Here is a 15,020-nt window from a genome sequence, read left to right as displayed (position 1 = left end):
GTTTTAATGTTTCTATGGTCTTCTTGGATTTTCATTTTCTTGGCATGTTGTGAAGTATTATTTTCTTTGAGGTTACCTTATATTCCATTAACTTTTCCCTCCATTTTGTGCCATCTATTTTATCCTATAATCTACCTGACCTTCTGACCACCTGGATCTCTATTCCTACGTGTTTGCCTTCTTTCACATTGTAGTTGTTTTGATCATAGACTAACTTCCCAGATCCTCTGAATTTGTTTTAATAATTTTGTTCTGTTCTCAATTCTTCCATTTGTCAATTGAGTTCTAGGTGGTGCTGCCACATATGTCATTCTCTGGTTGTTGTCTGTTCTTGTTGATTCTCAGTCCATAGAACTCCCTTTAGGATTTTTTGCAGTACAGGGTTGCTGTGGCAAAATCCCTTAGCTTCTGTTTATCCTGGAATGTTTTGATTACACCATTGTGTTTGAGTGACAGCTTTGCTAGATAAACATTCTTGGTTGGCAGTTTTTTTCTTTCAGGGTTTTATATATGTCTCCCCATTGCCTACTTGCCTGCATGGCTGTTGAGAGAACCAAACTTAATCTGACTTGCTTGCCTTTGTATGTAATGCTTCAGTTTTCCCTAGCTGCTTTCATGACTGTCTCCTTATCTTTGATTTTGGAGGGCTTAATGATGTTATGTCTTGGTGATTTTCTTTTGGTGTCTGTCCTTCCTGGGGTTCACTGAACTTCTACTCCTTTGACTTTTCAGTGTATTGTCCATTTCTGATGCTCTATTATTAATCATTTGGACCTCTTTCTGTAGCTTTTCAATTGTTTACAATGCTATATCTATCTTATTTGATTGTTCCTGTAATACTTTCCTTACTTTTTCCTTATTTTTGTCAACTCCATTGTGAAGTGTTTTGATACATTTTATAATCATATTTCTAAATTCCTTATCAGTCATTTCCAATGTCTGCCTTCCTTCCAGTATGGAGTGTAGGTAAACCTACACTCATTTGTTTCAATAACTTTATCTTGTTTCTGGACATGTGCTCATAAAGTTATCTGCTTCTGCTTCTTGGGCATGTTCAGTAGTTAACTGAGGCCTTAATACTTAGTTGAGTGTGTGTTTTGGTATTTTTTATGCTTTCTGATTGCTTCCATGTAGATATGATCAGGAGATAGGCTTCCCTTTTCACTCTTCTTCTTACTCAACTCAGAATAACTGTTGCAGGTGTTGTCTACCTCCCTGGTATATGACAGTTGGTATTGGTTCTGCCTGGATTGTGGGGTTTTACAGGATGTGATTGTAGCTTGAATATATGGCAGCAATTGCTGTCTCTTCTTGGGTAATATACAGAGAGAAAGAGCCCCCTAAATGTAAAGAGGAGACCAAAAAACAAAACAGCAACAGCAAAAACCCAGATTGGATATTGTAGTCTATAATTGCAGAAACGGGAGAAAAGAAAAGGAAAAAAAAAATCTGTAACCTAATAGCTTTAATATCCTCTTTCAGCTTCTTGCCTGCAAGGCCACCTGAAAAAATTTCAAGATGCCACTATTAGTTGTTATGATGTAACTCAGGATTCAATTTTGGCCTGTTTTGTTTCTAGTCTGTTTCTCCTGCTTCACAACCCTTATTCTGGCCTTTTCCCTAGTGATAGACAGTTCAGGGCTGGAAGTGGCCATTTTGCACTGCCATTTGGTTTTAAGTGGTACCGGTCTCTTTAAATTTTGAGTAGATCTGTGCACTTGCATATTCGAACCCTCCTGGGTTTTTTTTTTTTTTTTTGGTTTTTTTTTGGGGGGGAGGTCCACTTGCTCAGGCATCCCCTCTAGTCACCAGAATGGAGGTGTGAAGACAGCAAGAGGCCAGTGAACAGATGCCAAAAAAAGAGGAATCCCCATACCTTTATCTCTGAGGTTCCAGCAGGCATCAATCCATAGTGGCTCTGATCCTTCCTTCACTTGATCTCACCCAAGATGGCGGCTCCAGGCCACTAAGCCTGGCAGGTTCAAAAGTATAAGATTTCTTGCTTCTGCTATAATTTCCACTGGCTATAGGCCTTCAAAATATACCTATATATATGGTTCAGAGTTTTGGAACTGTCCCCTGAAACTGCTTCATCCGGTATTCTGTGTTATTGCTGACAGAGATCCTCATTGCACTTCTATGCTATCCACCATCAAATCCTGCCTCCTCTTAGTATCTCTTAAATATAATTTCTGCCTCATTTACTCTCATCTCTTATGGACTCTGATTACACAAACTTGTTTCATATCTTCTTTAACATATGTTCTTTTCCTTGTGCTTTACCAGCATTCCTCAGGATACTTTCACCACACCTATCTTGCAGTTCTCTAACCCCTGTTCTACTATGTCTTATCTTCTACTGAACCCTCCCTAATTTAATACTTTCATCTTTGTATTTATATATAACCTATTTTACTTTATTTTGTTTCAGGGTAAAATTATGTACCTGTCATCTTTTTCATCTAGTATTAGAGGTATAAGTCATGACAGAAAATTCCCAAAATTGCTAGCTTTAGGATGGTTTTGATAGTCTCATTTTCCTTGTTGTTTATTGTTTGTATTTGGTGTGTGTGTGTGCATCTGCTTCTGCCTAGCAAGTTAGTCGACTGTCAGACTTTCTCTACGATGAATAATGGAGGTTCTTGATGATTTGGTCTTCATCTGGGGAGGATTTATCCTTCTTGTTATTTGGTGCTATCAAGTAAATTCTGACTCATAGCAACCCTATGCACAACAGAATAAATTACTGCCCATTCCTATACCATGCTTACAGTTGGTACATTTGATAGCACTGCTGTTGCTACTGTACCAACCTACCTTGTTGCGGGTCTTACTCTTTTTCACTGACCATCTACTAGACCAACCATGATGTCCTTCTCCAGGGACTGGTCCTGCCTGATAACATGTCAAAATCTGATATATGAAGTCTTGCCATTATGGTTTCTAAGGAGCATTCTGCCTGTACTTCTTACAACAGCCCATGGTATTTTTAATATTCTTTTCCAACACAGTACTTCAAATGCACCAATTCTTCTCAGTCTTGCTTATTCATTGTCCAACTTCCATATGCATATTGAAAATACCAAAACTTGATTTAGGTTCACCTTAGGCCTCAAACTGACATCTTTGCTCTTAAACACTTTAAAGAGTTCTACGGAGCAGATCTGCCTAATGCAATATGCTTTTTTTACCACTGCTTTCATGAGTGTTGATTGTGGATGCAAGCAAAATTTAATCATTGGCAACTTCAGTCTTTTCTCCATTTATATGGATGCTATTTATTGGTCCAGTGGTGAGGATTTTTGTTTTTTGTTTTTTTTTTTTGCATTGAGGTACAATCCATACTGAAGACTACCGTCTTTGATCTTAATCAGTAAGTATTTTAAGACCTCTTTGCTTCCAGCAAACAAGGTTGTATCATTTATGTGTTGCAGGCTGTTCATGAGTGTTCCTTTAGTCCTGATGCCATACTCTTCTTCATATAATCCAACTTCTCAGATTATTTCCTTAGTAACCATATTGATAAGTGTGGTGAAATAATTCAACTCTAGGGGGTACCTTTTCGGGTTTTAAACCTTTCACTATCCATTTTTACTATTCTAACAACTGCCTCTTAGTCTGTGTACAGGTTCCTCATGAGCACAATTAAGTGTTCTGGAATACCCATTCTTTGCAAAATTGTCCATAGTCTGACATGATCTACCCATTCAAAAGTCTTTGCATAGTCAGTAAAGCACAAGTAAACATCTTTCATATATCCTCTGCTTTCAGCCAATATCCATCTGACTTCAGTAATATACCTCTAGTTTCGTGTCTCCTTTGAATCCAGCTTGAATTTCAAGCAGTTCTCTCTCAATGTACTATTGCAATCCTGTCCTCTGATAAACAGAGTTGCAGAGAAATTACCTTAATCCATTGGATTCTCAAATGATTGAAGACTGCATAAGAGGTTTTATAACATTCCAGTTGCTGCTTATATACCTTGGTGATCATGGTGGTTGTGTGCTGTGGACTATGGCCTGACTCACAGTGACCTTGTATAGGATTTCCAAGTCTGTCAATCTCTAGGAGAGCAGAAAGCCTCATCTTTCTCTAATGGAATGATTGGTCAGTTTTGATCATTATCTTTGTACCTCTGCACCATTTCTAGTGATCCATATTGATTTCTACGATATGTGTTTACCTCTTCTTAAATTAGCTTTGTTCCAAGATGATGTTGGACTCTCAAGTCCTGATTAATCTGTGAACTCTCCAATGTTTTCACAATGTATTTATCTGAACTTTATTAATATTTTGACCACATCACTAGTCTGTTTCAAGATAATACATCCTTGGACAAAGTACAACTATCCAGAAAATATATGAAAACAGAAAAGTTTATGAAATAGAGATTTTGATCTACTGTGATACTAGAAATTTATAGAATCAACTGTAGGCTGAAAAAAAAAAGAAAGACCTCCTGCTTAAGTGAGTCACGTACCTAGCTTTATATTATAACTTTTAATATGAAAAACTACAACTGTTTTCTGTCTACTATAATTGTATCACATCTTCAATTCTAAGAAATGATTCTTAAACCTTTTTTTTTTTTAAATCTACTTTTTAAAAAAGCACAGATACAATATGCATCTTGTGTCTAAAGGGTTGTAACACTATTGTGGTGCTGTCACTGGACTGAAAACCACAAGGTTGGAAGTTCAAACACACCATCCTTTCATCAGAAACCCTATTTTGTTATTGTTCACTGTCATCAAGTCAGTTCCGATTCATCTGTTTAGGATTTCTGAGGGGCAGCTGGTGGATTTGAACTGCCAACCTTGTGGCTCATAGTCCAATACTGATTCTACGGTGCCATACCAGCAGTCCTATAAAGGGTCACAAAGAGTCAGAACAGACTCAACAGCACTTAACAACAGCTACCCAACTTTAATTTACTTATAATAAAAATGAAATTACTTAGTACATTTGGCATACCTTTAAAAAGTTTCTCTCCTATTATACTTCTCAAATTTTTATATTTGCTAAGATCAGAAGCAAAATATTTTAGAACAAGTCCATTGCTTACTTTACAGGCAGTGATAAAATTGGCATTATGCATAGAAAATATATTTTCTATACTAATTCAAATTTTATTCCAGTGCCCTGAAAAAGACTATGCATATTTCCTGCATCCCACCTTAATTAGGCAAAAAAATTATGTACGTTTAATAAACTCTTCAATCCAGTTCAACTAATATTTGTATGCGTATTATAACAAGCAAAGGATAGATACATTGCTAGTATGTAATTGGAAGACAAAGATACCTTCTATGAGAAACAAACACATACACAATCAATTCTAAAGCAGGGAATAAAAAAGATTCAGGGCTAAAGATGTACTGGAATGATCATTTTATGACTTCAAAATCATAAATTATAATGATCATATGTAACACACAATACAGAATATAGTTTTTTCATAAGAACTGGTAGCATCACAAGTGAAGTTTATTTAAAAATGTTTTACTAGCAGAGTCTGGGTGTGATTCTGTAGGATAAGCTCTTGACTGCTATCTGTAAGGTCAATGGTTGAAACCCAACAGTCACTCCTCAGAAAACATATAAATGGTCACTATGAATCAGAACTAACTTGAGGACATTTAACAAAAGCAATAGTATCCATTAACATTCATAGTTCATAATAATTAATAGATTACTAGTTTTAAAAACCCCAATTTTGATATTCTCATAGTCAATGTTTACCTTATAAAAGTCTAATTTTCATAAATCTGTCATTATAGACTATATGATGAAGTATTAATTAAAGTGTAATAAATATTTTTTCTGCTAGAATCTATACTAGAAACTTTTCTTTGCTAATTATCATTCTATGATAACTTTTTAAATCTAATTCTTTCCCTCATATATGTAGAAGACAGTAATTTTAATGCAATAAAAAGAGACAGATACTATAGAGAACAAAGAACACTTTATACATTGCAGAGTATTGAGCATGGAGTACTGATGTGGCGCTGTAGTATAAGCTCTGAACTGATAACTACAAGGCCAGTGGTTCAAACCCACCAGCTTCTCTTCGGAAACCCTATACATAGTCGGTATAAATCAGATCAGACTTGAAGGCACTTAGCAACAACGATTTATTGAGCATCATTGTGAAGGCACACTGTTTTCATTTAATATATATTGAGCTTATATGAATCCTAATATTTTTCTGTAGAAGTTATATTCACTGTATAATACCATGAAACCATGTCTTAAATACTGTATTCACTGTCTATATTTTATTCATTTATGATTACATAAATGCTGACTAAGTAAAGGCTGAGACTGAAAGATGCTCAGTAAATTAATGACACAAAATGTGTTTTATTTAAAAGAACTATCCTAAATACATTTAATTTTCCAAGGTTAGTATAAAGAATTTTAAGGAAAAAAGTCATATAATTATATAAATTGTGCTTCCTGGTTCTATTATAGATTGAAATTGCCCACGATAGATTCAGTATTCAAAGAATTTCCTGTTGCACAAACATAACTGGAAAAATAATTTTCAACATTAAATTTGGTGAACTGCTGAACTTTGTTAATATTTTTTGCAGTGTTCAATTTAATTTTAATAAATTGTGCAGCTCTGGCAGCAGAGTGAAGTCTAAAGATTGAAAGCCTGAATAGGTCAAAGGAAAAGTTGGCTTGCCAATGTAAGCCTGTTAAAATACTAACTAGAAAATTAGGCAGGAAAAACAGTTTTAAAAAATATTGTATCTTTGATCATCAGTTGGTTGAAAAGAAGTAATATGACAAACAGGAAATTACAAAGAATAACTATTTTGATTGTAGTGGAAATAGCAACGTAGGTAGCTGCAGTTCAAACTAAATGCAGAATATTTTCTTGGAATTTAAAGAAAAAGTATCCAGATGTCCAAACATTCTACTCAATGCAGCTTTTATTTGGAGTTTGGCAAGCCTTCAGAAAACTAGTAGTCAAGTTTAGCTGGAATACTTTTTCCAGCTTATTTACATAATTTCATCCATATTTTATGCATCTGCATTACATTTTTTAGCAGTAGCCATATTTAATTTTAACTTCTCTGTAACTGTTATACTTTTTTGCATGGATTATTTTATTGCTTCCCATCAAAATGCTTTGTGGATAAATTCAGTACTTAAACCTGTGAGCAATTCTTGCAAACAGTGGTGAAGACAAATTTACATGATGACATTATTAAAGCCTCTACTAAGTGTTTTCATATAAATGCATCACACTGCACACACACACACACACACACACACAATACTAGTCTAAGGAAGGAAATCCAAATACTTAATTTTTCACAGATTTCACACATGAGTATTTTTATGCTTAGAACACAAATACATTGTATAAAAATAGTTTGCTTTATGAATTTTGGTTTTGTGTAATCACATGATAAAACCCATTTATAAAAGTTTTTTTAAATTATTATTAAAATTTAAAAATGTCTTAAAAACTAGTAGGTGGCCATTTACAGATTATAGAAAAGGCAACAAAAATAGCAAACATCAATTTAATAACTACGTTGTTTGGATTATCTGATTAAAATTTAATAACTGGTTATTCTTTTGTGGACTGCCAGAAAACAAATAAGTCTGTGGTAGAAAAATTATAGCCAAAATACTCCCTAGAAGTGGGACGGCAGGACTTTGTCTCACATATTTTGAACATGCTGTCAGTCCCTGGAGCAGGACATCATGCTTAGCAAAGAAGATGGTCAGTGAAACAATGAAGTCTCTCGACAAGTTGAAATGACACAGGGGCTGCGACAAGTGTGAGGATGGCACAGGACAGGGCAGTTTTTCATTCTGTTGTACAAGGGATCATTGTGTGTTGGTACCAGCTGACAGCACCTACCCAAAATAAATAACCATACTAATTTTGAATGTAAAAAACCTGAGCATATGGAGTTAAAATCACAAAGCAAACTAGAACCATCTTGCAAATCCACCTCATCTGACTTTAAAGTGTTTGTATGTAATCATTCTACTAAACGAATTAAAAAAGGAAAGTTGAAGAAAATCAAATGAACAGCAAAAACAAGGATTAGGACAAATTGCTTGAAAATATGGTAACAACGGCAAAAACCACAATTTTGAGTGCATGCAAGAAATATTTTTTAGTTACTCTAGAAAAGGAGAGAAAAGAACAAAGAAAATAATTCTTGATACTGGAGAACAGACAGTTGAAGTGACAAAAATGTACCAGCAGCAGAAATTGGAGATAGTTTAAATCAGAAAATGAATGTGTTGACAGGATATTGAGCAGCTCACAGAGTCTTTTGAAATACTGGAGAACTGGACACACCATACAGTTCTTCTACTGAGCATACCACTGTTGTCACCACTAAGACTGTTAAGCGGATTTTTAACACCATTAATAAAAAGGACATGAGATGTTGGATTCATACTTTGGCAGTGCAAACACTGGGTGTTACTTGTGTTGCTGCCAGAAAAGGATCTCGCTTGCTTCTACTTCTTTGCATCATTGCTCTGATGCAGATGTATTGGATGGCTGGTTCTTCTTCTGCCCATATTGAGTACTTGCATGGAAGCATCAGAAAATGAATGGTTTATCAATCAGAATTCAAAGGGAGGACTATAACAAGATTATATATATATATATATATATATATATATATATAGACCCTGTATAGGACTTCTAAGAGTAGCTAGTGGGTTGGAACTACCAACCTTTTATCTATCAGTCTAGTGCTTATCTTACAGCATCATACCATGTATATATGAGGGTAAGTCAAAATTTATCCACACTCTGATTGTAGAATTTATTTTAATCAACTTTTGGAGAAGACAAATATATCATTTATTTTTGACATTATTCCTTGCTTTCTAATACTTTTTTTTTCATCTGTCAACAAGTTTTTTAGCTTCCCCTTTTAAAAACATGTTTTAGGCTGAGCTGCAAGCCATGAATGCACTGCTGTCTTCACTTCTTCATCATAGGTGAATCTGCATCCTCAAAGAGTTGTTTTCAGGGGACCAAACAGTTGAAAGTCTGATGGAGAAAGATCAGGATTATAGGGATGAAGTTTTAACATCTCAAAACAAAGTTTTTGTGGAGTGTCAACAGTGTGGGCAGAGAAGTATGGACATGTATTGTCATACAAGATCATGACGTCATTGGATAACAGTCCTCTACACTTAATATGAAGTTGAGTCTTCAGTTCTTTAGTGGCACACTCTTGATTGCTGAACGTTTTTCCTGATAGTATTCCAATACTGACCCTTGAGAATCCCAGAAAACTATAAGCGTCAATTTTCCAGTTGATAGTTGACTTTTGAACTTTTTCTTGTTCACCAATTGAGGATGTTTCCATTCCATACTCTGCTGTTTACTCTCCAGAAACTGACCAAAGCGTCAAGGATTTCATAGTATGTTTATTTACAAACTGAAACCAAATCCATTGCAATTGAGTTGACTCAAACTCATAATAACACTATAAAGGATTTCTGAGATTGTAAATCTTTACAGGAGCAGATAGCCTCGTATTTCTCCCTAGAAGGCTCTGGTGGGTTCCAGCTGCTGAACTTTTGGTTAGAAGAACAAAGTCTAACCCATGTCATCACCAGGGTTCCCATTTTCAGCTGTCTCTTAACATTTAACTTTATACTACAAGCAAAAATCAGACAGTAGTTTGAGAGAAAATATATTTGAAAAGAATAATTCATTATTAATTATTTTTAATTCATCCTCACATTTGATACGTAGGTATTTCCTTATCTATTTTTATATTAATTTGAAACCTTATTATAAATTATAATAGATAAATCAATAAAGCAAATCAATGAGCATTTTAGAACATGCTTTTCAAACCACCTTAAGTTTTGAAAATATGTCTGGGACTTGTATGGGACTAACTTCTTATTTTGTGTCCTGTTGTGGTGCCTCAGGATAAGTAATGCTCTACAGAGCTGAATAAAACAGCAAGTTTAGCAGTACAAACCCATCAGCAGCTTCTCAGAAATCCTATACAGAATCACAATGAGTCAGAACATACTCAACAGAACTTAACAACAACATCCATACCTCAAGGAGACCTGTTAGTACAATGGTTAAGCATTCCGCTGCTAACAGACAGGTCTGAGGTTCAAACCCATCAATAGATCCATAGGAGAAAAGATCTGGTGGTCTTCCTCTGTGAATATTTGAAGCCTAGGAAATCTTACAAGGCAATTTTACATAGCCATCTAGGGTCACTATGAGTCAGAATCTACTCCAGGACAAACAACACACACACATCTCTGTCTATTTGGGCATTTTAAAACAACATTGAAACTGAATAGTTAAAACCATTAGAGTCCTGGTGTGGTGCTGTGGGTTAATGCATGGATTGCAAAGTAGGTTTGAACTGTAAAGTCGGAGGTTCAAGTACACCCATCGCTCCTTTGAAACCCTATACATGGTCACTGTGGGTCAGAACTGACTCAACAGCACTTAACAACAACAGAAATGAGTTAAAGGAATAAAAATATATCTACAGGATGAAAAATGTTAGAAATCAGAAGTGACTGAGATACTATATTTGAGCAGCAAGATAGGTTAGCTAGAGGAACCCTGTGGCTTCTAGGTTAAAGTGAGGGGCAAGGGTGACAACAATGAGGAAGCATATGCAAAAGGAGAACAGAGAATATAGATACTCAAAACAGCATGTAAATGGATGGTTGAAAGTTGCCTTAATTAAGAATGTAGATAAGGTAAAATTAGATTATGTGCACATACATTAAAGCTTGACTAGATAAAGTATTGGGCATATAATAGTGGAAAAACGATCAACATTTTGTTGTTGTTAAGTGCTATGGAGTCAGTTCCAACCCATAGTGACCCTGAATAGGGTTCTACCACATAAATAAGAAAAGGTAAAAGAACCACATGTTTGATCATATTGATTGATGCAGAAAAATTGTTTGACAAAATCTAACATACAAATAAAAGCACTCAACAAAAATAGGAATAGAAGGAAAATTCCTCCACATAATTTAGAGTGCATGTACAAAACCAACAGCTAAACTTAGCAATCAATAGAGAGAATCTGAAAGCATTCCTTTTCAGAACATGAACCAGACAAAGATGCCCTTTTTCACCATTCCTACTCAATATTGTGTTAAAAGTCTTAAGCCTCACCTATCAGACAAGAAATGCAAATTAAAGGCATCAAAATTGACAAAGATGAAGTAAAACTACCTCTATTTGTAGATGATATGATTCTATACGTAGAAAATTCCAAAGACACAGCAAAAAAAAAAAAAAAAAATGGGAACTCATTGAAAGATTCAGCAAGGTACAAGTTCAATATACAGAAATCAGATGGATTCCTGTACACCAATAAAACTACCTCTGAAAAGGAAATTAGGGAAATGATACCATTTACAATAGCCACCCACAAGTTGAAATAGTTAGGGATAAATCTAACAACGAAACAGAAGACCGATACAAAGACAACTATGAGACACTACTACAAGAAAACAAAATAAACTGACAACAATAGAAGAATATACCATGATCATGGATTGGAAGATATAACATTATGGATATTTCAATACTGTGCAAAGCAATCTATAGATATAACACAATCCCAATCCAGATCCCAACATCATTCTTTAAAGATATGGAAAATCTGATCCTTAACTTTATACTAAAAGGAAAGAGACCTAAGCAAAGCTCTACTTAAGAAGCACAAAGTTGGAGGCCTCTCTCTTCCTAATCTCAAAATCTACTACACAGTCACAGTGGTCAAAACAGCAAGATACAATGAAAAATGTGTAGATCAATGGAACAAAATTGAGAATCTAGAAGTAAGTCAATCTACATACAGTCTACTGATTTTTGGTAAAGGGTCACAATGCATTAAATGGGGAAGAGATAGTCTCTTCAACAATTGATAATGACAAAACTTGAAATCCATTTACAGAAAAATGAAATAAGACTCATAATTTACACCATGTACAAAAACAAACTCAAAATGGATTCAAGACCTATTTGTAAAAGCTAGAACTCTAAAGGCCATTAATGAAAAGTTAGGGACAAATTTAAGGGATCTGTGTGGCACTGCAGGATACTGTGCTAGACTGCAAGATTGGTTTGAACTACAAGGTCGGTGGTTCAAGGTCACCGACAGTTCTTTGGAAGCCCTATGCAGTGCCACTATGAATCAGAACCCATTCAATGGCATTTAACAACAACAATACATACATAAAATGGCATAAATACTCTCAAAAATAACCAAAAACACAAAAACAATAAAAGACAAAATAGATAACTGGGACAACCTAAAAATCAGACAATGTGTGCATCAAAAGATTTCAGTCAAAGAGTAAAAAAAGCACACAGGGTAAAAAAAAATTACAACATCATATCAGATAAGGGACTACAAACATGAAATGTTCATAATAATTAGTCATTGCTGTTAAGTGCTGGTGAGTCAGTTCCAACTCTTATCCACCCTGTATAGGGTTTCTGAGGAGCAGCTGGTGGGTTTGACCTGCCAACCTTGTGGTTAGCAGTCCAGTGCTTATCATATAGCACTAATAAGAGAGTGGCACATCAAAACAACAATGAGATATCATCTCATTCCAGTATTAATAGCAAATAAATGCATACATACATACATACATACATACATACATACATACATACATACAAACCTGTTGTTCATGAAAATGTGGAGAGACTGGGACCCTCTTACATTACTGTTGGGGCTATAAAATCATTCAACCACTGTGGAAACCAATCTAGTGCTTTCTCAGAAAGATGGAAATAAGGATACCATGTAAGCCAGAAATCCCTTAACTTGGTATATATCCACAACAAATGAGAACCAGGATATGAGTATGTATATGCAATCAATGTTCATAGCAGCACTATTCATAATAGCAAAAAGTTGGAGATAGTCTAAATGTCCATCAACGGAAAAATGGATACACATACTTTGGTACATACATGCAATGGAATACTATGCAATGTTGGAAAATAATGATGACTGTGAATCATCTCATAACATGGATGAACCTGGAGGACATTATGCTGAATGAAACTAGTCAATCACAAAAAGACAAATATTATATGAGACCATAATTATCAAAACTCAAGAAAAGGTTTCATGCTAAAAGATACCATCTTAGAGAGTTATCAGGTGTGGGAGGGAATGGAGAGTGATAAGAATTGAAGATGTTTGGAATAAATTAGTCTAGTGGACTAATGGAACATGTGAACATCAGTCTCCATGTCTCTGAGACCCAAAGAATTAGAAGGTGCTTGGATTCCTCTACCAATTTCTTTGAAAGGAATCACATTAAAATCCTGTAGAGAGTGGCAGAAAATGTAGAACAAAATTTAAAATTATAAAAAAAGACTGTGTTGGAGGATGGCAGCTCAGAGAGGTGAGTGGTCAGCCTGGGTACTGATGAGCACAGAGTGGTCCCACTTGGCTGTGTGGTGCAGCAGTATGCCTGGGGCAAGGTGGGCTCCAACAGCATGGTAGCATGACTGTTGGCCAGCAGCAACCCACTGATGGAGATTTCAGAGGACATGCCCTACGCAGAGCTGTGAATGGGAACCCACCCCCGGGAGGATGTCAGGATCATTGATAGCCCCATCTCCCAGAAGACCCTAGGCCAGTGGATCACTGAGAATCAGGGCTGCTTAGGGTCAAAGGTCAAGGATACTTTTAAAGGCCAGCTGCCATTCCTCTTCAAAGTGCTCTCAGTTGAAACAGCCCTCTCCATCCTGGCACACCCTAACAAGGAGTTGGCAGAGAAGCTGCATCTCCAGTCTCCAGAGCACTACCCGGATGCCAACCACAAGTCAGAGATGACCATTGCCCTCACCTCCTTCCAGGGTTTGTGTAGCTTCCGGCCTATTGAGGAGATTGTGACCTTTCTGAACAAGGTGCCCAAGTTCCAGTTTCTGACTGGAGCTACTGCAGCGACACAGCTGAAGCAGAGCATGAACCATGACTCCCAGGCTGTGGCCTCTGCTCTACAGAACTGTTTCTCGCACCTGAAGAAAAGGGAGAAGAAAGTGATAGTGGAGCAGCTCAGCCTGTTCATGAAGTGGATCTCCCAGCAAGTGGCTGCTGGAAACAACATGGAGGACATCTATGGAGAACTCTTACTGGAGCTGTACCAGCAGTATCCAGGGGATATCAGATGCTTTGCCATCTACTTGCAACCAGGGGAGGCCATGTTTCTGGAGGCCAATGTACGCTGTGCCTACCTTAAAGGAGATTGTGTGGAGTGCATGTCATTTTCAGACAACATGGTGTGTGCTAGCCTGACACCCAAGTTCATCGATGTGCCAACCCTGTGTGAAATGATCAGCTATACCCCCAACTCCAGCACGGACAGGCTTTTTCCACTAACACAGAGTCAGGAAAACTCTTACCACTCCATCTATAACCCCCGTGTGCCAGACTTCACTGGTTTAAAGATGGAGGTCCCTGGCTCTGTCACTGAATACAAGGTCTCACCCTTGGATTCTGCTAGCATCCTCCTGTTGGTATAAGGGACAGTCACGTTCAGAACGCTCACACTCCGGGCACCCCTCCCTTTGCAGTGTGGTGGGGTGCTCTTCATTGTGGCCAACGAGAATCTCTAGCTGAAGCTCTCTGTGCCTAAGGATGTTCTGATATTTCGAGCCTGCTGCCTGCTGTAGAGGCCTTCACAGTTGCCTTAAACCAGGCCAACCTCACCTCCTCACGCTCAGCCTAAGTCCCCTCTCCTGCTCTGGACACCAGGTGTGCCTTGGAAGATATGAAGAGAATGATCACATAGAGGAATAAGCTAGAAGGTAATGAATCTTGAGCACTCGCAGGCCGAACCATCCTTTTGAGTGAGAAATCCTAAGGACTAGCCTTCCCCTTGTATTCTCATCACTCCTCACCACACCTGAATCAGGCTCTAGCATACAGCTTCAGGCTCCCTTGGGAAACCAGTGGCAATATTAGCATCACTCAGAGCAAGACACTAGGGCA

At 36.8% G+C, this 15,020-nt stretch overlaps 1 pseudogene; it reads left to right on the top strand.

Annotated features, from left to right (window-relative positions):
- The first annotated feature begins 13,412 nt into the window (after window positions 1-13,412).
- LOC102827668 lies at window positions 13,413-14,701 on the top strand (annotated as a pseudogene).
- Window positions 14,702-15,020: the final 319 nt, after the last annotated feature.

The sequence above is a fragment of the Chrysochloris asiatica genome, unplaced genomic scaffold (genome assembly GCF_000296735.1).
Source record: "Chrysochloris asiatica unplaced genomic scaffold, ChrAsi1.0 scaffold00001, whole genome shotgun sequence".
Classification (NCBI taxonomy): Eukaryota; Metazoa; Chordata; class Mammalia; order Afrosoricida; family Chrysochloridae; genus Chrysochloris; species Chrysochloris asiatica.
The sequence above is the reverse complement of the archived record's forward strand: the minus strand, read 5'-3'. Positions and strand labels throughout refer to the sequence as shown.